This window comes from Phoca vitulina, unplaced genomic scaffold (genome assembly GCF_004348235.1).
Source record: "Phoca vitulina isolate PV1807 unplaced genomic scaffold, GSC_HSeal_1.0 scaffold20, whole genome shotgun sequence".
NCBI lineage: Eukaryota > Metazoa > Chordata > Mammalia > Carnivora > Phocidae > Phoca > Phoca vitulina.
This window is the reverse complement of record NW_022589723.1, coordinates 24,207,847-24,231,724: the sequence shown is the minus strand read 5'-3', so window position 1 is coordinate 24,231,724 and position 23,878 is coordinate 24,207,847.

Below are 23,878 nucleotides of genomic sequence, written 5' to 3'. Positions count from 1 at the left end.
CATGGCAGGGACATATTATCCCTGGGGGAAACTCTGTCACTTAGCTGCCAAATGTGGGGACCAAACCCCCGAGAACCAGGACTCGGAGGGAATCCGTTACCTTCACCAGCAGCCCCCGGACTCGCCATCACCAAGGGCAGCTTTCAGGGATGGCCTCTAAGAACAGCGCACTGGGAGAGATTTTGACTCTCCGATCACATCTTCATGACTAATTCGTTTTCAACATTTTCATTAACCAGAGAGATTTATAGTTGCCAGTTAGAGCTTCCGACCAGCGGAGACCACCAACCTTGCTGGCTGGGTTGCTAGAAGCCGCGGGCCAGGAACCACGGGTCTCATCAGCCGGGTGGCAATACTTGGGAAGCTGTAGAATTTTTTTTCTGTCAAGCTTTCCAGAGTAGTGGAATGGCCTGCAGTTCCCCCCCGAGAACATCTGCAGGCCCCTGAGGGGGCACGGGCCTGTCACAACCTTGACCTTGCCTTGTCGCCTGTGGTTCGGGCTGGCTTGTGACAGGCACGTGGAGGGTTGGGGCAGCTGTGGATTGGGCCAGGGCTCGGGACTCTGGAGGACAAGGTGCTGCTTAAGTAATACTGAATGAAGCCTAAGGCATCGAGATTGCATAAATACCTCTTCCCAACTTTTTAGGGTAGTGCCAAGTCTGTGTGATTTTGTGCCTTTCAGTAAAGGGCTAGAGTCTAAATTGCGATGTCCAAAATACAAAGCAAGCCAGTTTTGTAATTTTTAATTTTTCCAAGAGCCACATTTCAAAAAAGTGAAAGGAAACAGATAAAATTAATGTTAATAATGTCTTTTAAGTCAATATATCTAAAATATTTCAACATTAACAGTAATGTTACTATTTATAATAGTAAAATAGTAATGAGATATTGGATACATCAGGGGTACTAAGTGCTCAATCCGGTGTATGTTTTACAAACTCAGCACATTTCACTTTAGACTAGCTACACTCCAAGTGCTCAACAGTCCCACGGGGCCACGGCTACCCGGCACCGCGACACCTTCCTCGGACCCCAGACGGTGCTGCCCCTTTTTCTAGGAAGCCACAGGTATTTGGGCAGTGAGGCCCATCCTTCAGACCCTGGGTTTCCTAGGGGATCATGCAATTCCAATTCGTTTCTGCACATGCATCTTACTGCGATGCTCATGTCTGTAGGCAGGACAGAAACAGCCTTAAATGAGGGATGCAGACTTCAAGAGTTGAAACCAATACCTTTAGAGATGGAGAAACTGGATCTAATGCCAAGCCGGTGTTTTGTGAGAGCCTACTTATTCCAGGTGGGCCTCTGGGCACCAGGACGCCCACAGTCGGCGACATAAGCGCAGACCATACGCTTGGAGAATCTGAAGACTGTTGGGTGAATTGCACCAACCAGACTCAAAAGATCAGAGTCTTAGGGCAAATAATTATTAACATTTATTTTGAGAGGCAAAATTGAGATAATAAAGAGAGGTTTGACTTCAGAGCGAATCGGGTTCAAATACTGATTCTGCAACGACTAGCTATTGACTTTTTTGAAAAGAAACAGTTTCACATATTTATGATTTTGAAAGTGCAAAGGTTCTCCCAGCTTTATATAGAAATGAGCATTCTCCTGCTCCATACCCTTATTCCCACTCTCTAGACACAACCACTTTGAACTCTTTTAGCTATTTCTTCCATGGTATTTATCTCTATATATTCAAATGACTCATTTATATGGCTATACCTAGATTTTATTTAGATTTTAGATCTTATCTATCGACTTTCCACATGGAAGCTGAGGTTTTGCTCTCTTAAATCTCCCTATCCACCTCCAACTCCTCCATTCTCCAGATAGAAGTATGTCATAACTTTGATTAAATCAATCTTCAGTGCTTACACCCCATTGCCGTGTGATTATTAGGCCATGAAGTGCACTATATAGTAATATTTTCTTTCTTACAACATTTTTTCTTTTTCCTGGAGTTAACAATTATTGTGCTGTTGTTGTTGTTTTTCATTTATTTAGCTACTATGTACTTATTACTAACTCATTGCTAACTTTCCTGCAAAAGTAGCAATCTCTCAGTACAACAAAACGCATTGGGTCCTTTGGCATCTTTTTCTGGAAATAGACCCAACCCCACGTCCTGGCAGAGCCCTCCAGACTGGCCAGCTCCACAGCGCCCCCCGGGGGCATCCCTTTCCATCCTGGGGATTCTCAGAATGTAGCTCCTGGGATGGATCACGCCTGCTTTTCTTCCATCTTCCTCTTTCTTGGAGAATGCCTTCATTTTGGAGGAATACACCTAAAGATAACCAGGAATTGGTTTCAAGACTTTGCAGTTTTGAAACTGCCTTGATTGATGATTTGGGTGTGTACATAATTCTGGTATAGAGAAATCATTCTCTCTCAGAATTTTGAAGCCTTGCTCCATGGTTTTCTAGCATTTAGTGTGGCTTTTTTGGAAAAGTCTGATGCCATGCTGACTCCTGATAGCCCCTTCTCTCTCCCAGAAGCTCTCAGGGTCTCCTCTTGGGCCCTAATGGTCTGAAATGTCACAATACATTCTTTGTTGTCCATCTATTTTCATGCACTGCACTTGGCACTCTGTTGACCTTCTCCATCTGTACATCCATGTCCTTCAGATATGGGGACATTTCTTGAATTGTGTCTTTGATACTTTTCTTCCTTCCATGTTCTCTGTTCCACCTCTATGGAACTCCTATTATTTGGATGTTAGACCACCTGGACAGATCCCATAATTTTATTGTTTTCTCTCCTATTTTCCATCTCATTTATGTTACTGTTCTACTTTCTGAATGATTTCCTTAGCTTTGTTTTCTGTTTTATTTAATTTTTCTTTCTACTCTCAAACTTTGAAGTTCCAAAGGCTATTTTTGCTCTCTGTTCTCTTATGACAGCTTCCTGTGCTTGAGTGTACATCCCCGGGGGATCAATCACAAGACCTTGTCGTTGCTATGATGGTTGTTCCTTCTGCCACCTAGACTGCCTGTTAATGCCCAAGTTCCTCTTAGTTCTTTCTTTGTTTTTGTCTCTTTGATATTAGTGATTTCTCTCAATGCCTGATGACTCAAGAGTGGAGTACTGAATAGCAGATGGCAGCCCTCTGTGTGAGGACAGGATCCACCCACTGTGGGGTTCGCCAGAGTACGTGATTGGCCACTTTCCCCGGGGGACATCCAAGTTCTACGCCCTGAGCCCGCCATCTTTCCCAGGAAGGAATCCTCCAGGCTCCCACCTGGCAGATAGCAAGCTGGCTGTCGGTGCTCCTGGAGCTGGGCAGCAGAGTGGCAGTGGTCTCACTGGTAAGAGTACCAACTACCAGCATCCAACGCCCCGTCCTCAGCCGTGCTACTGCCCAAAGCCCGCAGCTCCAGGGAACCAATGTCTAGTCTTCTGCGAGGATGGGGGACAGGATCTAGGAGGGCTGTATCATGTACAAATGCTATTTGTAGCCCCACCCGCATCCCATTTTCAGAGGATACGGTTTCAAGCTGCCCTCGCTCTCTATCCACATTCTGCCCTAGGTTCCACCATTCTCTAGTCTATTAAACTGACACTTGTCCATCTCTTTTCAGTTTCCCAGATTTTATTGCTGTTGTTTACTGTCCTCTTCTCTTTTACTGTTGTTGTTTTATGGTCTTAAAAGAGCTGAGTGCTATTTTAGTAGGGTTTCAAGAAGGAGCAGTGATAAGTGAGTGAGTTCAACCTGCCGCTTCACCAAAAATCTGTGTCATCTTGGTGAGTTACTTTGTGTCTCTAGGCCTCTTTTCCCTTCTCTGGAAAATGCTGCCAATTGATACTTACCTCCCAGGGCTATTCTAGGAATCAAATGAGGTACCATTTATAAAGCCCTGTAATAGTTACTGTGAGGCATATACTATGTACTCAACACATCACAGTCCCTGTTTTCAGTTACCAGATCCACTCTAAGACAGTGGCCTGCAATGCAGCAAAGAAATATTCAGCTTCTGTTCAAGTAGAACTTCCTAAATAAAAATTACATCCCAGGGGCACCTGGGTGGCTCAGTCGTTAAGCGTCTGCCTTCGGCTCAGGTCATGATCCCAGGGTCCTGGGATCGAGCCCCGCATCGGGCTCCCTGCTCCGCGGGAAGCCTGCTTCTCCCTCTCCCACTCCCCCTGCTTGTGTTCCCTCTCTCGCTGTGTCTCTCTCTGTCAAATAAATAAATAAAATCTTTTTTTTTAAAGATTTTATTTATTTATTTGAGAGAGAGAATGAGATAGAGAGAGAGAGAGCATGGGGGGGGGGGGTCAGAGGGAGAAGCAGACTCCCTGTTGAGCAGGGAGTCTGATGCAGGACTCGATCCTGGGACTCCAGGATCATGACCTGAGCCGAAGGCAGTCGCTTAACCAACTGAGCCACCCAGGCGCCCCAATAAATAAAATCTTTTAAAAAAAATTATATCCTGGAAGTCATCATTTGCTGAAGATATCATCTTTCCACACCTATGAAATCTGAAGACTATGATGGGCAGACAGAATGTGATGGTTACTTTAGATACGTCCTCTCTGGAAGCAGGAACTGAGTGAGATGGCTCTGAAATCACAAAGAATCAGTGAGTCTCTGATGAGTAAATATCACAGGGAGACAGGGCGATGGAAATAGGGCAGCTCATTGTTGCTGGAAATTTGAATTGCTTTATTTCCAGGTGGTAGCTTATTGGAATATTAGAACTATCTCTGAGTAATTAGAAATATACAGGTGGGTTATATCAGTAAGTGGTGTAGGGTAGTCCTGCAAATTGTATTTGCATTAGAGCTAGAAAATAAATCTGAATTTAAATAAGGAACATCCAGCGCTTGGATTGACCACAGGGCCTTCTCAGTAGGATTCTGGACGCTCAGGCTTGGGAAACACACATCTCCCCCTAGGAGCTGGGTTTTAAAGGAGGTTTATCTACAGAATCTGGTATCTTTTTACCCAGGGTGAGTTGATATAATAAAAAGCTCATGCAAAGAATACTTGGGAATACATAAACCTTGGTGGGGTGTTGGGGGGGGGGGGACATAGCTTCTCTGAGGAGTGATCATGCCTGACCATTTTCAGAGGAAATCAACATACACATTGATGCTAATGTTGAGGGAAAGCAGTTGTAATTTATAGATGATGAAAAAACATTTGACAAGAGTCTTTGGCAAAGACTCTCTTTTTAAAGAAGCCATGGTTGTGAGGAATGTTCTCTCAGGCACAGAGAACTAGTGAATGGCCAAGAAGGAAGGAGCATTTGTGAATAAGAATTGCTGTCAGAGAAGAACTCTTAAATCCTGGAGGCTTCTGGATCCTGGGCTTTGGACCATTCTTTTGCTTCTTTTGAACATTTTTAGTGATTACATCTTCAATGTTCAGGAAAATGAAAATCAGTAAAAAGAAAAATTCCTTGAAATCCTGCCACCAATCTTAGCTTTTTCACAAATGGTCTTTGAATAAGAGGAAAGATCTAGAAAAATCTTGTGGCTTGAACATGGTCCTATGTTCCCACAACAATGCTGAGCTTATGGCCTATGCACAAAGAGGGATCCCCTAGGGCCAGATTTGAGAGGGCCTCAAAAACTAATCTACTCTGTTGTGGGTCTACACCTGCCCCGTCACAGATGTGTTCACACTAGGCAAATACTGGGACTCAGCAAGTTCCCTCGTGAAAGGCCAACACCTCATTGGCCTTAACACACCTTAGCAGGGATTACTTTGCTTTAATAAGGCCAACACCTTTAAAAGCAGAGCACAAGGCCCCAAAGGAAAGGGAAGTAGGAGGCGCCTGGGTGGCTCAGTCGTTAAGTGTCTGCCTTCGGCTCAGGTCATGATCCCAGGGTCCTGGGATCGAGCCCCACATCGGGCTCCCTGCTCAGCGGGAAGCCTGCTTCTCCCTCTCCCACTCCCCCTGCTTGTGTTCCTGCTCTCGCTATCTCTCTCTCTGTGTCAAATAAATAAAATCTTTAAAAAAAAAAAAAAAAAGGGGGGGAAGTAGTACAGTGCTCTGTAAACCGCAAAGAACCGTACAAAGAGAGTGTTATTATTGGTCCTAGGCATGGGATTCTAGGTAAAAGTGTGACGGAGCCTCCTCACTGAAGTCAGGTATCAGTAGGAAAACTATGAGTCACTAGGAATGACTGTCTAAACAATATATGCAAACATGAGACATGAAGACCCAATATACCTGTCAACGTGTCTTGCAGAAAGATAAGAGGATCACAGCTGATTGAGAACGTCCTCTGCACTGTGGGATTGTGAGTAGGGGAGCCTCTAGGCCAGCTGGCCTGTGACTGCCTAGTTTTTAGAGACGGTCATGGTAGCTGCAATGAAAAATCATGAAATCCCCCTACAAGGCTGTTATAATCATACAGTTATGCAGGCACTTTGGACAACAGCTTGGCAGTTCCTCAAAAGGTTAAGCAGAGAGTTACCTTATGACCCAGCAATTCCACTCCTAGGTGTATACCCAAGAGAACTGAAAGCATATGTTCATAAAAACTTGTACACTTAAGTTCATAGCAGCATTATTCGTAATAGTCAAACAGTGGAAACAGTTCAACTGTCCATCAACAGATAACTGGACAAACAAAATGTGGTCTAGTCACACAATGGAATCTCATCTGCCATAAAAAAGAATGAAGTATCAATACATGCCACATGGATGAACCCTTGAAAACACCAGGCTAAGTTCAAACACAAAAGCTTATATACTGTATGATCTCATATATATATATATATATCCAGAATAGGCAAATCCATAGAGACAAAAAGCTCATTAGTGGTTGCCAGGGCCAGGAGGATGAGGTGGGGGGTTGGGGCGGGGCAGGGGGGGAGTGAGGAGTGACTGGTAATGGATATGGCGTTTCTTTTGGGGGTGATGAAAATGTTCTGAAATTATATAGTATTGATAGTTGCACAACAGTGAGTGTACTAAAAAACAATGAATTGGAGCACCTGGGTGGTTCAGTCAGTTAAGTGTCTGCCTTCAGCTCAGGTCATGACCCCAGGGTCCTGGGATCGAGTCCTGCATCAGGCTCCCTGCTCAGCGGAGAGCCTGCTTCTCCCTCTCCCTCTGCCTTCCCCCCAACTTGTGCTCCCTCTGGCTCTCTCTCTCTGTCAAACAAATAGATACAATCTTAAAAAAACAATAACAACGAATTGTACACTTTAAATGGGTGAATTATATGTTATGCAAATTATACCTCAATAAAACTTATTAAAATAAAATACATGAAAACCCCCAGGATGCTTAATTTTTCCTTTCTGATGCCCAGAAAAGTCTTAGCCTCCTTCCAAATACACCAAATATACATCAGCAACTAGCCTACAAGAAAGGGTGGGGATCGAGCAGAGTGGAATAACCCGGTGGGAAGCTATTCCATGTGAAGAAACCAGTGCATTTTTCTTTAATAACTGACAGTGAACATGTCTAGACACTTTCATTATCTGTGAAAACACTACAAAGACAAAACAGCAGAATCAGAAGTGTGGGACCTGCCCCCCACCCCCACCCCAGGACACACCTTTGGCTTTGGTCGCCTGTTTCAGGAAGGTAGAAGGCCGACTCCACAAGGCCCTACCCTGGCAGGTGTGCGGAACAGGAAGAGGAGCTGGGAAATATTGACACTGATGGAAGAGACAGAAGTACGTGCAGCCAGACATGGGAGGAAACAGAACGGAGAACACTCAGTCCGATGCCAGGAGCCTTTCAGATGGGTCTCTTCCTCAACCAATTTTATCTTCTGCTGACAACTGTACTTCCAGCAAAACACCCAGCATATGTGGGAGTTCAATGAAGATGTGTTTCATGAATTAAGAGCAACATCACTTATGGCAGCAAACAAACAAACAAACAAAAACCGACTTCAATGTTGTACAAAAGACTCTTGGTTCGTATACATTATAATTAGGCAAGTTACTTAATCTTTCTATGCCTGAATCTTTCTTTTTGCTAAAATGGAGAGAATAATGGTACCTATCTTGTAGGCTTATCACAAGGATCTGAACGAGCTCACGTATGTAACCTCCTAGCATACAGTAAGGACAAAATGAGTGTCAACTATCATTATTATTCCATGGAACACTGTGCAGCTCTTAAAACTATGCTGAGGAAATGTATTTTATACATGGAAAAATTCATGGTAATTTGAAGAGTACGTTATGAGTACAAACCGTATGTTTCCAAATTTTATAAAATAAACATGCAGAGAGAGAAAAAATTCTAGACAGATATACATGAAAATACTAATAGTTCTTTCTAGATAGCAAAACCTGCTTCCCCTCCTCTTCTCCTTCTCATTCATAATCATATAATTATTAATCTATCTGTATTTATTAACAATGAGTACAAATTATTTGAATAAGTGAAAAAACTTAATAAATATTCCATTTGGATTTTTTTAAAAAGCATGTGACATAATAATTCCAATTTTGGGAAACTATTCCAAGAAATAATCCCAAATACCAAAGGAAATATTGCCTATAAAAATTAGGTAAAGTATATTTTCTATACATTATAAAATTATATAGTGATTCTAAAAGATGTTCAGGATGTTCTAAAACATTAGAATAATGCTTTAAAATATTAGAAAATATTACTAATATTAAGTAAACTAGAGTCAAAACATTGATCTCAAGCATATAACAAAAAAAGATTAAATATCATAAGCAAGTTAAACTAGAAAGAATTAGAAAACAACATTAACAGGGAAAATCATCATTAGCAGAACATTAGCATGTTTGACTCTCTGTCCTTTGTTGATTAGTCAACTCCATTTGTCACCTTTTGAACGGACAGGGTACATTCTTTCTCAATGATTCACAAATTAACTTAGAAACTTCTAGACTTGAGGCACCTGGGTGGCTCAGTCAGTTAAGTGTCTGCCTTCAGCTCAGGTCATGATCTCAGGGTCCTGGGATCGAGCCCCACGTCGGGCTCCTTGCTCTGCAGGAAGCCCGCCTCTCCCTCTGCCTCTGCCTGCCACTCCCCCTGTTCGTGCTCTTGCTCTCTCCCAAAACTAAATAAATAAAATCTTAAAAAAAAAAAAAAGAAAGAAAGAAACTGCTAGACTCATTAGAACATCAGTTCTTCCATCAGTGAACGGTACACTATGATGTAGGACTAAAATTATCACATCTATTTGGTCTAGGAGGAGAAAGGCCCAGAGGAAATATGCTTTCAATTTACAAAATCATAAAGTTTAGGTAAATATAGCCCTGATCACTGATCAAAATGTGAGACGAAAGTCGTTTCAATTCCAACATTGACGAGGTCCCTCCTACAAAGATGAATAATGAGTCTTTGCCGTGGAGGAGCTCACCACCTAATGGTGAAGGGGGAAACAACTCCAATCGACTAACCACAGTTCGGGAAGGGCGACATTAGAACTAGGACCAGGGGAGCCCAGAGAAGGGAGCAATTTGGATGAAGGGTCGGGGAAGACTTCATATGGGACTTTTGCACTAAGCATGGGTACAGTTTTGGCAACTGGTGGGTTGAACAGTCAGAACCCAAGCAGGGATGATGTCCTTCATTGAACAACTAACAGGCAGTGTGTAACTGATCACTCTCAGGGTTCTGTGTTGGTTTGTAAAAGGATCAATGTCAACCAAATGGCCCTTGGAGCTGCTGACAGGGACAATCCTTGCATGAAGGAGCGGACATTGCAGACATCTGGGGGGACATGGCAGGATGCCATCTCACTCAGGAGGGCACCTAATTCCAGCCTATGTCTGGATCAAGGCTGGTCTCTGCTGACCATGAGATCTGCTTGAAGGAGGTCCCCATGGCCACAGGCTAGCCCGTCCATTCTGGACCCCATAGTTCCCATTCCAAGTTCTAGTTCACCTTATACTCAGACAAAAACCATGCTGGAAGAAACCTTGAAAGTTATCAAATCGGGGCGCCTGGGTGGCTCAGTTGGTTAAGCGACTGCCTTCAGCTCAGGTCGTGATCCTGGAGTCCCGGGATCGAGTCCCACATCGGGCTCCCTGCTCAGCAGGGGGTCTGCTTCTCCCTCTGACCCTCTTCCCTCTCGTGCTCTCTGTCTCTCATTCTCTCTCAAATAAATAAATAAATAAATAAATAAAAGAAAGTTATCAAATCTACTCCACTCCTCAGGGAGGGACTAGATGAGGAGAATTCTGAGGGCCAAGCAGACGGTGGTTAGGGTGGAGTCAGGAGTGGGGACATCCAGGAGGAGGAACGAGATCCCAGTCACTAAGCACTTCCTTCCACAATGTGTCCTTGCATGCTTGACAGCTCAATGCTGAGGTTGGTTTGCATAGTCATTCGGTAGCAAATCCCTGCAATGAAGGCTTACAGAAACAGGCCCCACAGCCTCTGTCCCAGGACTCCAGGTTTGGCCAGTGTGGTGAATGTGGCGCTCTCTGCTGCCACCCAGTGGATACACTGTGAAGGGTCAGGTAGGAAATGTAATCCCAAGGTTCTCTGTGTGCATCAAATTCTTTGCTGTTCTGGAAACTCCGGGAGGGAGGCCAGCAGTCAAAGTTTTAACAAGCCCTCCAGGCTATTGTGATGCACACTCAAGTTCAAAAAGCACTGATTTAAACTAAGTAGTGATTTGCACCCTGGGATGTTTAAAATGGATAATTAGAGAATTCTCAGTTGGGGGAAGCTGATTCTCCTTATTGATAATCAAGGATCATACTAAATGTTACCAGCCACTTAAAAAAATTATTCATCTCCTTCTCAGAAAGGACAAGAAGGCATAAAACTCAACACACTGTTTTTTTATCCAGAATCTCTTACTTATAAACATCACTGCTTCCCTGTTTCTGGGAGTCTTCCATCAACAAAATAGGGATAGATGGAACATACCTCAACATCACAAAGGCCATATACGAAAGATGCACAGCTATTATCCACCCGCAATGGGGAAAAACTGAGAACTTTTCCCCTAAGGTCAGGAACAAGATAAGGATGTCTACTCTTGCCATTACTATTTAACATAGCACTGTTAGTCTTAACCTCAGCAATCAGACAACAAAAAGAAATAAAATGCATCCAAATTGGCAAGGAAGAAGTCAAATTTTCACTATTTGCAGACAACATGATACTCTACGTAGAAAACCCAGAAGACTCCACTAAAAAATTGCTCGAACTAATACATGAATTCAGCAAAATAGCACGATTTTAAATCAACGTACAGAAATCTGTTGCATTTCTATACACCAATAATGAAGCAGCAGAATAAGAAATCAAGGAATCGATCCCATTTGCAATGCACCAGAAACAGTAAGATACCTAAGAATAAACCTAACTAAAGAAGTAAGAGATCTGTACTTCTAAAAACTATAGATCACTTATGAGAGAAACTGAAGAGGACACAAAGAAATGGAAAAACACTCCATGCTCATGGATTGGAAAAACAAACATTGTTACAATGTCTATATGACCCAAAGCAATCTATACATTTAATGTAATCCCTACCAAAATACCATCAACATTTTTCATAGAATTAGAATAAACAATCCTAAAATGTGTAGGGAACCACAAAAGACCCTGACTAGCCAAAGCAATTTTGAAAAAAGAAAAGCAAAGCTGGAGGCATCACTATTCCAGATTCCAAGCTATATTACAAAGCTGTAGTGATCAAGACAGTTTGGTACTGGCACAAAAACATCGATCAATAGAACAGAATAGAAAACCCAGAAATGGACCCACAACTATATGGTCAACTAATCCTCGACAAAGCAGGAAAGAATATCTAATGGAAAGAAGACAGTCTCTTCAACAAATGGTGTTGGGAAAACTGGACAGCAATATGCAGAAGAATGAAACTGGACCGCTTTCTTACACAAAATAAATTAAAAAACAAATTCAAAATGGATGAAAGATCTAAACGTGAAGCAGGAAACCATCAAAATCTTAGAGGAGAACACAGGCAGCAACGTCTCTGACCTTAGCTGTAGCAACTTCTTACTAGACAAGTAGCTGTAGGCAAGGGAAACAAAGAAAAAACAAATTATTGGTATGTCATCAAGATAAAAAGCATCTTCACAGTAAAGGAAACAATCAACAAAACTAAAAGGTAGCCTACAGAATGGGAGAAGATATTTGCAAATGGTGAATCTGATAAAGGGTTAGTATCTAAAATCTATATAGAACTTATCAAACTCAACACCCAAAAAACAAATAATCCAGTTAAGAAATAGACAGAAGACATGAATAGACACTTTTCCAAAGAAGACATCCAGATGGCTAACAGACACATGAAAAGACACTCAACATCACTCATCATCAGGGAAATACAAATCAAAACCAAAATGAGACACTACCTCACACTTGTCAGAATCGCTAAAATCAACAACACAAGAAACAACAGATGTTGGCGAGGATGCGGAGAAAGGGGAACCCTCTTGTACTGTTGGTGGGAATGCAAACTGGTGCAGCCACTCTGGAAAACAGTATGGAGGTTCCTCAAAAAGTTAAAAATAGACCTACCCTATGATCCAGCGATTGCAGTACTAGGTATTTACTCAAAGGATACAAAAATACAGACTCAAAGGGGTACATGCACCCCAATGTTTATAGCAGCAGTATCAACAATAGCCAAACTATGGAAAGAACCCAAATGTCCACTGACTGATGAATGGATATGGAAGATGTGGTGTATATATATGTATATATGCAATGGAATATTACTCAGACATCAAGAATGAAATCTTACCATTTGCAACAATGGGGATGGAGCTAGAGTGTATTACGCTAAGTGAAATAAGTCAGTCAGAGAAAGACAAATACCATATGATCTTATTCATATGTGGAATTTAAGAAACAAAACAGATGAACATATGGGAGGGAGAAAGAAAAGAGAGGGGGAAAAAACTACAAGAGACTCTTAACGATAGAGAACAAACTGAGGAGCGATGGAGGGAGGTGGGTGGGAAAGGGGCTAGATGGGTGATGGGTATTAAGGAAGGCGCTTATTGTGATGAGCACTGGGTATTGTATATAAGTGATGAATCACTGAATTCTACTCTGGAAACCAACATTGCACTGTATGTTAACTAACTGCAATTTAAATAATTTTTTTTAAATCTTCCAAAAATAGAGTCCCAAACCCGTTTTCCAGCCTCACATCCAATCATTCCACCACTTTATTTATCCTAGACTCTAACACAAGTGGCTGATTCTCTGAATCCAAGCTACATCCATGCATTCACCCTGTTCTGTCCACCAAAGAGGCACCCATCTGTTTAAAATTTCCTCCACAAAGCCTTCCCCAGTTGCCCCAGCCAATAGCGATCTTTCCCCTCATGAACCACATCACACTTCCCCTGTATCTCTCTTTTAGCGCTTTAGACTCTGCCCCTCGTTTTTTTATTTCTTAGTGGTCATTTCTTATCCCTTTGAGTCCAGGGACTGAGTCCTACTTATCTCAACATAGGCCAGTGCAGAGTAGGTGCACAGCAAATGCCCTCTGAAAGGTGTAAATGAATAACTTTGGTCTCACGAAATAGCAGCTCACAGCAAATGTTGGAAATAAAATCAGTGGGATGCAAACATTGCAACATAGCTGTAACTTAGGAGCCCCAGATTACCTGGGCTAGGTTGGGAAGACAAACATTGGTATTGTTCAAAGTCCTCTCTGGGACTCCACCACTGATGGGCTGGGCTCTGGATATGCAGTGCCCACTAATCCACCATCAAGGCCAGTAGTGACCACAGCTCCCCCTGCTGGCCACTACAGCGATTGCACCAGAACTCACGGCAGGTAGCCAGCCCTGTGAAGCCTTCCATCCCATCAGTCTCTTAGCCCCTTAAGGAACCACCGGAGAACCCAGGAGCCTTTGGAAAACTTCACACCTGCAGCCACCATTTATACCTGGTTAGGAATGCCACCTCCCACAGACCCTGAACCTTTGGTCCAATTCTCCTATTGCCATCTCAGGAAAATGGGGTTGACCCTGTAATTTCTCTTCTCCCAGGCCACTTGCCCCAATGGTCCCCATCCTTGCTGCCCTTACCAATAAACGTCCCTATATTTAAGATTTTGACCATGTGGACCTGCTAAAAGAGACACCCACTGGGTCTGACAAAGGGTGGGACAAAGGAACTGGGACAAACGGTATCCTTGAAAGAGAACCCGAAAGCCAGTGGGAAATCAGAGAGTAAGGAATCCAGGACATCCCTCCTTCCCCCCGCCCCACCCCGGCCGAGAGAATGTGTGAGAAGCAGAAGATAGTCGCCAAAAGAGGGACCAAGTGATGTGATGCCTGAGTGGGCAGGTGGGAAAGGACAGTCCACGAAGTAATCTGGGGCTGACAAGGCCATGAGCACAGAGTCCTAGGCATGTCCAGGCACAGGGATTTGGGTGCCTGGATCCCTTCTGAAGGCCTAGGCCTCTTCAGACAGATTTTGGCCTCTTGTGGTGAAGCCCCCTCATGTATTTGACACTATAGTTACTGGAGAAAAGCCTGGTGGTCAGCCTTCCTTCAGGATCACCTCACCGGGTCATGAGCTCCAGTCCTGAATGTTGCCCTGCTGGTGAGCAGTCCAAAGGCAGGTTTCCTTTGTTGTGGGGAAGGCAGGGGAGGAGGCAGCCTAGCGGTGGGGAGTCCCAAGGCCCACAGCCACCTCACCATCTTTTAAATCCCCTCAAGTTGCTTTCATTTACTTTTCTATGAATGTGCCCAGTGGGACGCTTACAAATTCTGGGGCCTGGATGAAAATCAAGAAGGTGGCTTGGAAGAAATAAAAGAAACTAGAAAGAGTGGTTGCTTAACTGAAGATTGGAGAGATTGGAGAAACTGGGATAGAGATTGGAGAAACGGATCAGGGATGGCGGACTCTTTTTTATTTTTTTTTTACTATTTTACTCTATTATATGATTTGCATTTTCTATTCTATGCTACTTAAAAAACACACTAACCTTAACCGAGAAAAATTAAAAGAACAACAATAGACAGATCTCAAAAGTACATCTTGTGACATAAACCCCACCGACAATACAAAAGGAGATTAACCTGATGAAAGAGGTTATCCCGTTCTTCAGGAAGAGACGCAAATTAGCAAAGCTGGAGGAACTACTGGTGTCTGTGTAAATTGGTAAACCCTACTGAAAAGCAATCTGGTGGCACTTACAGAGACTTAAAGATTTGTTTTTCACCTGACACCCCAGTAATTCCACTTCTGATCTCTACCAAAGCAAATAATTGAAATATGGAAAAAAAAAACCCTACAGATACAAAACTATTAATGGTAGGAAGGCAAAATTTAGAATCCTAGACACCCAATAATACGGCGATGGTAATTCACTCAATGGCTTGTTTCGCAGCATTTTAAAAAGTGATACAGATTATCCAATATCGGGAAACAGGCTTATTCGAATGTTAAGGGACCACACCGCATATATAAAATCACATAAACACTGTGGTTGTGGTTATGTTCAAAGAAATTGCATAAGAAAAAAAGACTGGGAGAAAATGTGCTAAATGCTCATGATGGTGGCATCAGGCTGATGGGGTTATTTTCCAATTTTTGGTAATACAGTTGTCTTATTTTATATGGAAAAATAAACACATAAAGAAAGAAATGAGGTCTTTCAGTCCCTCTAACTGCCAAGCGGGAGCACCCATGAGGCCTCTTGGCAAGTTGAGGGATGATCCTATTTCCAGAAACTTCAGGCTGGAAAATGCCTGCTAAAGGAAGAACACCATAATGCCTGCCTCCATTGCCATACTGTTAGAAGAGCTATTCCTGGGATGGAAGGATTCCAGCTACTATGTCGCAGCTAAAAGGGAAGTCTACCAAATGAAGCTCACATTCTGATCATTGAGGGTCCAAATGGAACACAGCAAAAGAAACATGGCAGCCAGCCCCAGCCAGCCCTGAGTGATGTGCATGGCACCCTCTTCACCCGTCTGACCATCCAAGAAAGGTTGCAAGCACCAGGGCCCATCGAGGCAGCAGCCAAGGCTGGGTGTGTCCAGGGATGACAGAGGATGCCACCACTCTTCATTCCCTAGGGCAGACAGCCAGTGAGACCTTGGTCTTTGTGAGCCTGGAACTAGGCTTGTGGGCACCACAGGCAAGCTGAAAACACCACTTCCCAAACAGGCAAATCACTGGGTGTTCCTTCAAATCCATATTCTTTAATATCTGTCCACCATATTTGAGAGACAGAGGGGTAAGGAAGGAGAAGGAATATCTCTGGGGCAACATCCCAAACGTGGACATTCCAATTCAGCCAAACCAGGGCCCTGCCCCTGTCTGGGTTCACCATTAGAAGGCAGCTTAAGCACCACGCCATTAGTCAAATATGCCCCTTGCGGGGGAGGGGTTCTCCCCACTCCCCAGTGCAGCTTCCGTCTCTCCCTCTAGGGCTCTCACCTCCACTCGTCCCGCGCTTCACTGATCCTGGACACAACCGGCTGATTCTCTCGATAGTGGTTGCCTTTGGAGGGAGAAAAGGAAAAAGCAGGGAGTGAGGGACAAAGGGGGAAATCTTCAACTTTCTCCGTAACATTTTATTTATATGTGGGAAGCAGATATGACCCAATGTTAGCCACTGTTAATTCTCGGTGGTGGGAACACAAATTCCCTAAACAAACAAACAAACAAACAAAGAAGACACCCAAACTCAACTAGAAACTCGCAGAGATGTGATGCCGTGTTAACCTTGTACATTTCGGTCCTCTTCATATTTGATGCTTCCTAAATGTCTTTTTTGCTGATGTTGGTAGCAAAGTCACAGGGACTAACTCCACAGCTGGCCTCCTAACAGCTGGGGAGCAAGCTCTGGACGCACACTGGCACTTCTCAGAAATATCCCCCCGGCCCCCGGGGCTGCACGCCTCGGACCATCACAGGGCTGAACGAGTCCGGCTTATCTTGGGCGCACCTAACCTTTCCATGGGGCCTGGGAAGGCCACCTAATTTTAGTGAGCGCACAAGCACTCTGTACTTGAATTTTAGAATCCAGCAGCAATGAAACACACAAAGGAAAAAAATGGCCTCGAAGGGGAAGAGACAGTAGCAACTGTTACTCATTTCAGAAAACAAAGCTGGTTTGGGAAGCCACGTGTGCATCAGGAACGAACGCTGCTTGGGAGTCGGGGCTTTGGATCATAGCCGGTCAGATGAGGAGGTGGCAGGCAGGTTGAGTGGAAGCCAGTTCTGTTTTCTAGTCCTTCATCATCTAAATGCCAAGAGAATCTCCCCAGGGAGACTGGACAGCGACATGGCCTATCTCCTTCAAGAGGAGCCAGGAGCCCGAGGGTGTCTGTTACCTTTTACAGATCCAATTTCCCTCGCCTAGCTCTTCAGGGAGCCCTGCACAGATCTCCAAAGAGCCCCGGATTCATGACCATTGATAGGCTGGGAACTGCGGGGAACCCCTGGCACCCGATGAAAGGCCAGGCAGCCCCAGCCCCAGAGATGGAACTCAGCAAACCAAGAAGCCGGACCCACAGGCTTATCACTCCGGCCCTTTCGAAGGCCAAAGGGCATTTAACCGGAGTCACCTGGTTTATCTTCATCTCCAAGTCCTTTCCTGGAAAACAAGCATGTCCTGAAAGGACCAGAGGGCCCCGATGTTGGCCAGGCTGGCAGCCCTCAAATGGCAGGATGGGGGCGTGCAGAAAGGTTCGGGCAGGCCTTATGCTCCATGTGCAGACTTGCAGTCCAGAGGTTGGGGCTCTGTGACCTCAGATAAACCACCCAGACTTTGGGCCTAATGGCCTCAGCTAGGGAAGTCTAGGGACATCAGTGGTGACTGTTTCGGAGGGGCAGCAAGGGAGAATGGCCAAGGTACGGGGAAGCTCTGGGTTGCAAGGCCAGCAGACCAGGGGCTTTCTCCCAGCTCCACTATTTACTAGCTCGTGACTTTGGACACATTCTCTCTCTTTCTGCACATGTTCCCTAAATGTGAAACTACCCCCCTCACAAGGCACACATTAAATCAGATAAAGTGCAAAGATTCCTGGCCCATGGGTGTCGGCCCAATTGCAGCTTCCACCCTATTAAGGGATTTCAGATGTTCACAAAGAATCATTCCTATACATTAAAAAAAAAAAAATCATTCACCACGATCAAGTGGATTTATTCCTGGGATGCAAGAGTGGTTCAATATTTGCAAATCAATCAACATGATACGTCACATCAACGAGAGAGATGATAAAAGCCATATGATCATTTCAATAGATGCAGAAAAAACATTTGACAGAGCGTAACATCCATTCATGATAAAAAACCCTCAACAAAGTAGGTTTAGAGGGAACACACCTCAACATAATAAAGCCCACAGCTAACATCATACTCAATGGTAAAAAACAGAGCTTTTCCCCTAAGGTCAGGAACAAGACAAGGATGTCCACTCTTACCACTTTTATTCAACAGAGTATTGAAAGTCCTAGCCACAGCAATCAGGGAAAAAGAAAAAAAAAAAAAAAAAAGACATAAGGCACCCAAATTGGTGAGGAAGAAGTAAAACTTTCACTATTTGCAGAAGACATACTATATATAGAAAACCCTAAAGGTTCCACCAAAACACTACTAAAACTGATAAATGAATTCACTAAAGTCACAGGATACAAAATCAATATACAGAAATCTGCTGCATTTCTATGCACTAATAATGAAATAGTAGAAAGAGAAATTAAGAATATAGTCCCATTTACATTTGCACCAAAAATAATAAATACCTAAAACTAAACTTTAACCAAGAAGGTAAAAGACTTATACTCTAGAAACTATAAACCACTGATGAAGGAAATTGAAGACAAACAAATGGAAAGATAGTCCATGCTCATGGATTAGAAAAACAAATATTGTTAAAATGTCCATACTACCCTAAGCAACCTACAGATTTAATACAGTCCGTATCAAAATACCAACAGCGGGACACCTGGGTGTCTCAGTCAGTTGAGTGTCCAACTTTTGATTTCAGCTCAGGTCTTGATCTTGGGGTCATGAGTTTGAGCCCTGTGTTGGGCTCCACGCTGGGCATGGAGCCTACTTAAAACAACAACAACAACAACAACAACAACAAAAAACCACCAACAGTATTTTTCACAGAACTAGATAGAACAAAGAATCCTAAAATTTGTATGGAACCACAAAAGAACCTGAATAGCCAAAGCAATCTTAAAGAAGAAAAACAAAACTGGAGGTATCACAAATCCAGACTTAAAGCTATAGTAATCAAAACAGATGTTACTGGCACAAAAATAGACACACACATCAACAGAACAGAATAGAAAGCCCAGAAATAAATCCATGATTATATGGTCAATGAATCTTTGACAAAGGAGGTAAGAATAGGCAATGGGAAAAAGTCTCTTCAACAAATGGTGTTGGGAAAACTGGAGAGCTACATGAAAAAAATGAAACTGGACTGCTTTCTTTCACCATACACAAAAATAAACTCAAAATGGATTAAGGCCTAAATGTGAGACCTGAAACCATAAAAATCCTAGAAAAGAGCACAGACAGGAATTTCACTGACATCAGCCATAGCAACATTTTTCTAGATTTGTCTCCTGAGGCAAGGGAAACAAAAGCAAAAACTACTGGGACTACATCAAAATGAAAAGCTTCTGCACAGCTAAGGAAACAATCAACAAAACTAAAAGACAATCTACTGAATGAGAGAAGATATTTGCAGATGACATATCTGGTAAAGGGTTAGTATTCAAAATATATAAAGAACTTATACAACACGGCAGAAGACATGAACAGACATTTCTCCAGAGAAGACATACAGATGGCCAACAGACACATGAAAAGATATTCAACATCACTCATCATCAGGGAAATGCAAATCAAAACCACAATGAGGTATCATCTCATACCTGTCAGAATGACTAAAATAAAAAACACAAGAAATAAGTGTTGGCGAGGATGTGGAGAAAAAGGAACTCTCATGCACTGTTGGTGGGAATGCAAACTGGTACAGCCATTGTAGAAGACAGTATAGAGGATCCCCCCAGAATTAAAAATAGAATTACCGAAAGATCCAATAATTCCACAACTGGGTATTTTCCCAAAGAATATGAAAACATCAATTCAAAGATACATACACCCCTATGTTTACTGCAGCATTATTTATAATAGCCAAATTATGGAAACAGCTCAAGTGTCCATCGATAGATGAATGGATAAAGATGTGATATATAGAGAGAGAATGCAATATTATTCAGCCATAAAAAATGAAATCTTGCCATTTGCAACAGCATGGATGAATCTAGAGAGTATAACACTAAGCAAAATAAGTCATTCAGGGAAAGACAAATACCATACAATTTCACTCATACGTGGAATTTAAGAAACAAAAGAAATGAACAAAGAAAAAAGGAGACAAACCAAAAACAGACTCTTTTTTTTTTTTTTAAAGATTTTATTTGACAGAGAGAGACAGCAGGAGAGGGAACACAAGCAGGGGGATGGTAGAGGGAGAAGCAGGCCTCCTGCAGAGCAGGGAGCCCGATGCGGGGCTCGATCCCAGGACCCCGGGATCATGACCCGAGCCGAAGGCAGACGCTTAACGACTGAGCCACCCAGGCACCCCTAAAAACAGAGTCTTAACTCTAGAGAACAAACTGATAGTTACCAGGAGAGGTCAATGGGGGGGGAGGGGGATGGTTAAAATAGGTGAAGGGGATTAAGAGCACAATTACCATGATAAATAGTAATGTATAGAATTGTTGAATTACTATAGTGTACACCTGATACTAACATAACACTGTTACCTGTATTGGAGTTTATGCTATCATTTTTCTCCATAAGATTTTTTTTATGTTTATTTATTTATTTAGGGAATCTCTAGATCCAAAGTGGGGCTCGTACTCATGACCCTGAGATCAAGAGTCGAATGCTCTTCCAACTGAGCCAGCCAGGTGCCCCTAACTATACTGGAATTTAAACAAAACAAAAAACAAAGAATCACCCACAGGGCAAAACTGATTAGACTTTGTAGAGTCCCTGTGTGGCGTTCTGAAGGGACGCTCTCTGTCACTGTGTGGATGGGGAGGCAGGAGCCTATCAGCTCCCCTGACCCGCACACACAACCCCCCCCTCCAGCTCATACACTGAGTTACGGAGACCGGGAGTCTAGCTTCCCCAGCTGGAGCCCTGCTACTGCTGGGAATGACTGGGGCGGAGGGCCCCCTTACCTTCGAGATGAGCTTCTGCACACAGCTCTAAGTCCTAAAGCTGGCTGTGATCAGCAGACGCCCCCCTTCCCTAGACACAAGGTGGCCTCCGTCCACTTGTAAGGATCCAGAGCCCATTCCCACTGGGACCGCTCCTCCCACGCTCGCAGAAACTATGCTGTCACCTCCGGGAAGGCAGCCCACTATCAAGCCCAGGAGTTTCAGACTCCAGCCCAACGACCTGGTAATCTTCAATGAGCGATTCTGGGGTGAGGGGTTTTCTTAGTGACCTCAGTGGAGAGTGTTCTGTTGAGAACAATCTGCTGATTTCAGATCGCAAGTGCAGTTTTGAATGTAAAACTAACATGAAAGGGACACTACACAATGAAGAGTATTGTTATATACGGCTCTAGAAGGAGCTCACCAGAGAGTAGTCTGGGGTTGGGAAGATGAATGTTCCCTGGGAACCATCCAAATTCCAGGACTTGCTGATGTTTCTGAAAGACCACCTTCCATGCAACGAGATAGTGGCAAGGCCCAGCGACCACCTTGAGCAGCCATCCCACCCCAGACAGGAAAGGCAAGCACAGCACCAAGAGGTCGTTGAAGGTAACATGAGAGATCCAGCAGCAAGTGGAACCAGAGACGGTTGGGTTAGATGAGCAGCTAAAAATCTGTGACTCACCTTGATCATGAGCTCTGTGGCTTCAAAGGCTAATTTGATTTCCACCTGCCTGTGATTGCAGCGCTGAGTGGGGGCAGGCAAAGGTGGTTGAGCTGCATAGAAACTCACACCTGAGGGGGATCTGAAAGAGGAAAGATCAGGAGGTCTGAGGGGTCTCTAATTCGGGATCAGATGAAAGACCTCTGTCCTCCAGGGCGGTGAGTGTGGGGGGAGGGGCAGCAGAGCTTCCTGGGAGCAGAGTGTGAGCCCCAGAACCAGACCCAGACTCTGGTCCTGCACCTCCACCTCCAACCATGTGCCCTGGGGAAGGTCAGGGACTATAAATGGGAAAAAAAGACAAATTTGGCATGCCATAAACATAGGAAAGACTTAATACTTAAATCTAATTTCCACTTAGTTTAATAATCCCCATTTTGATAATTGCACTGTAAGCTCCTACAGGTGCCAGACTGTGGCTTAAACCTTGCATCTGCTACAGCACCTGGCCCGGGGTGGTAGGTACTACTCCCAGGGGGGTCCCCACTCCAGATGTGACTTACAGCCTCCGATTCCTTACCTGCTGAAATTTCTGCCTTTCTCATGAAATTGTTTAATTCTGTTCACCCAGAAGACCTCTGGAATCATGCTCCCCACCCCCAAGGAGTCACTGACAATCTGCCGTGAGAGCAGGTGGGATTCCGTGCGGTGGGAAACTTGCAAACATCCCCCGCACAATAGGCAGTATTGTTGAGTGTCTTTTGGGACCGCTGGTAAGGGGCACACGCTCAAACCTCGCTTTCCTCACGGCGAAAGGCATGAATGCCTGCGGTGATTTTCAGCATTTTGGTCTGAGAGCACCGTGAAGGCATGCAGATCCCTCGGCAGAGCCTGGCACCCCACCTGCCTGTGGGGTTGTTCAGTCCCTGACAGGAACTGGCTGTCAGGTCATTTCCCCCTGCCATGTGAAAATTTAGAAAACTTTCTGGTTAATGACTGTCTAGCAACAAAGACAGGATCACAGCTGCTATCAACAAATTCAAGGAAGGAATGTCAAGAATGCAGACAAGGGTGCCACAGACCTGGAAGGACTTTTCCCTTTAGCTCTGGGCTCCCCTTGGGTCTCCTATCCCCACCAAGAGGACCCTGGCGGGGGGAACCAAGGAAAAGGGGCCTAAATATAGTTTCAAAAGGAGATAATACCAAAGAGGGCACCTTTTATTAGAAATGATAAAATGATACCTCAATAAACCTGACCTTAAAGAAGAAAGTAAACAGCATTTATGCAAAGCCTTTGATGACTTATTAAAATTAGAAAATCTCATTTATGGGGCGCCTGGGTGGCTCAGTCGATAAGTGTCTGCCTTCGGCTCAGGTCATGATCCCAGGGTCCTGGGATCGAGCCCCACATTGGGCTCCCAGCTCGGCGGGAAGCCTGCTTCTCCCTCTCCCTCTCCCCCTGCTTGTGTTCCCTCTCTCACTGTCTCTCTCTGTCAAATAAATAAAATCTTTAAAAAAAAAAAAAAGAAAATCTCATTTATATCTGAGATGCTCCCTTTAGTCAGAATAAGAGGAGCCTAGGGCTGCAGCATAGCTGGATGGGCAGGATGTTTACATTGCTGGGGGCATCGAAGGGGCAGTGGGTAGAGCTCAGGGCAGTAAACAGCATCCCCTTGCAGGGGCCCAAAGAGTTTAGTGAAAAGCCACACAGGAGGGTAGGCAGTGTTGTGGGAACCCGCCAGGGCCGCTGAGGGACCCAGAGGAACAGCAACAGGAAGCCAGGACCACCTTTAGGACCAGAGGCACAAGGGGGAGGTAGGGTCACCCAAGTCCTGTGGGAGCTGGAGTCACGACGGAACCCCGTCCCCCCATAGGAGCCACCGCCAAAAATGTTGCACGAAGCAGAGAATGATAACAGAGAAATATCCAACCCCTACCTGCTGCTCCTGGCTGACCCCCAAAAGAGCAGCCATAGGTCATGGAGGGACCCCAGGGCCGGCAGGGATCGGCCTCCAGAGGACAGGGCAGAGACTTTATCTGAGGACGAAGAACCAGCTATGTAGGTCCCTTTGTGGAGAAGGAGCCCTTTCCTGTAAAATGGG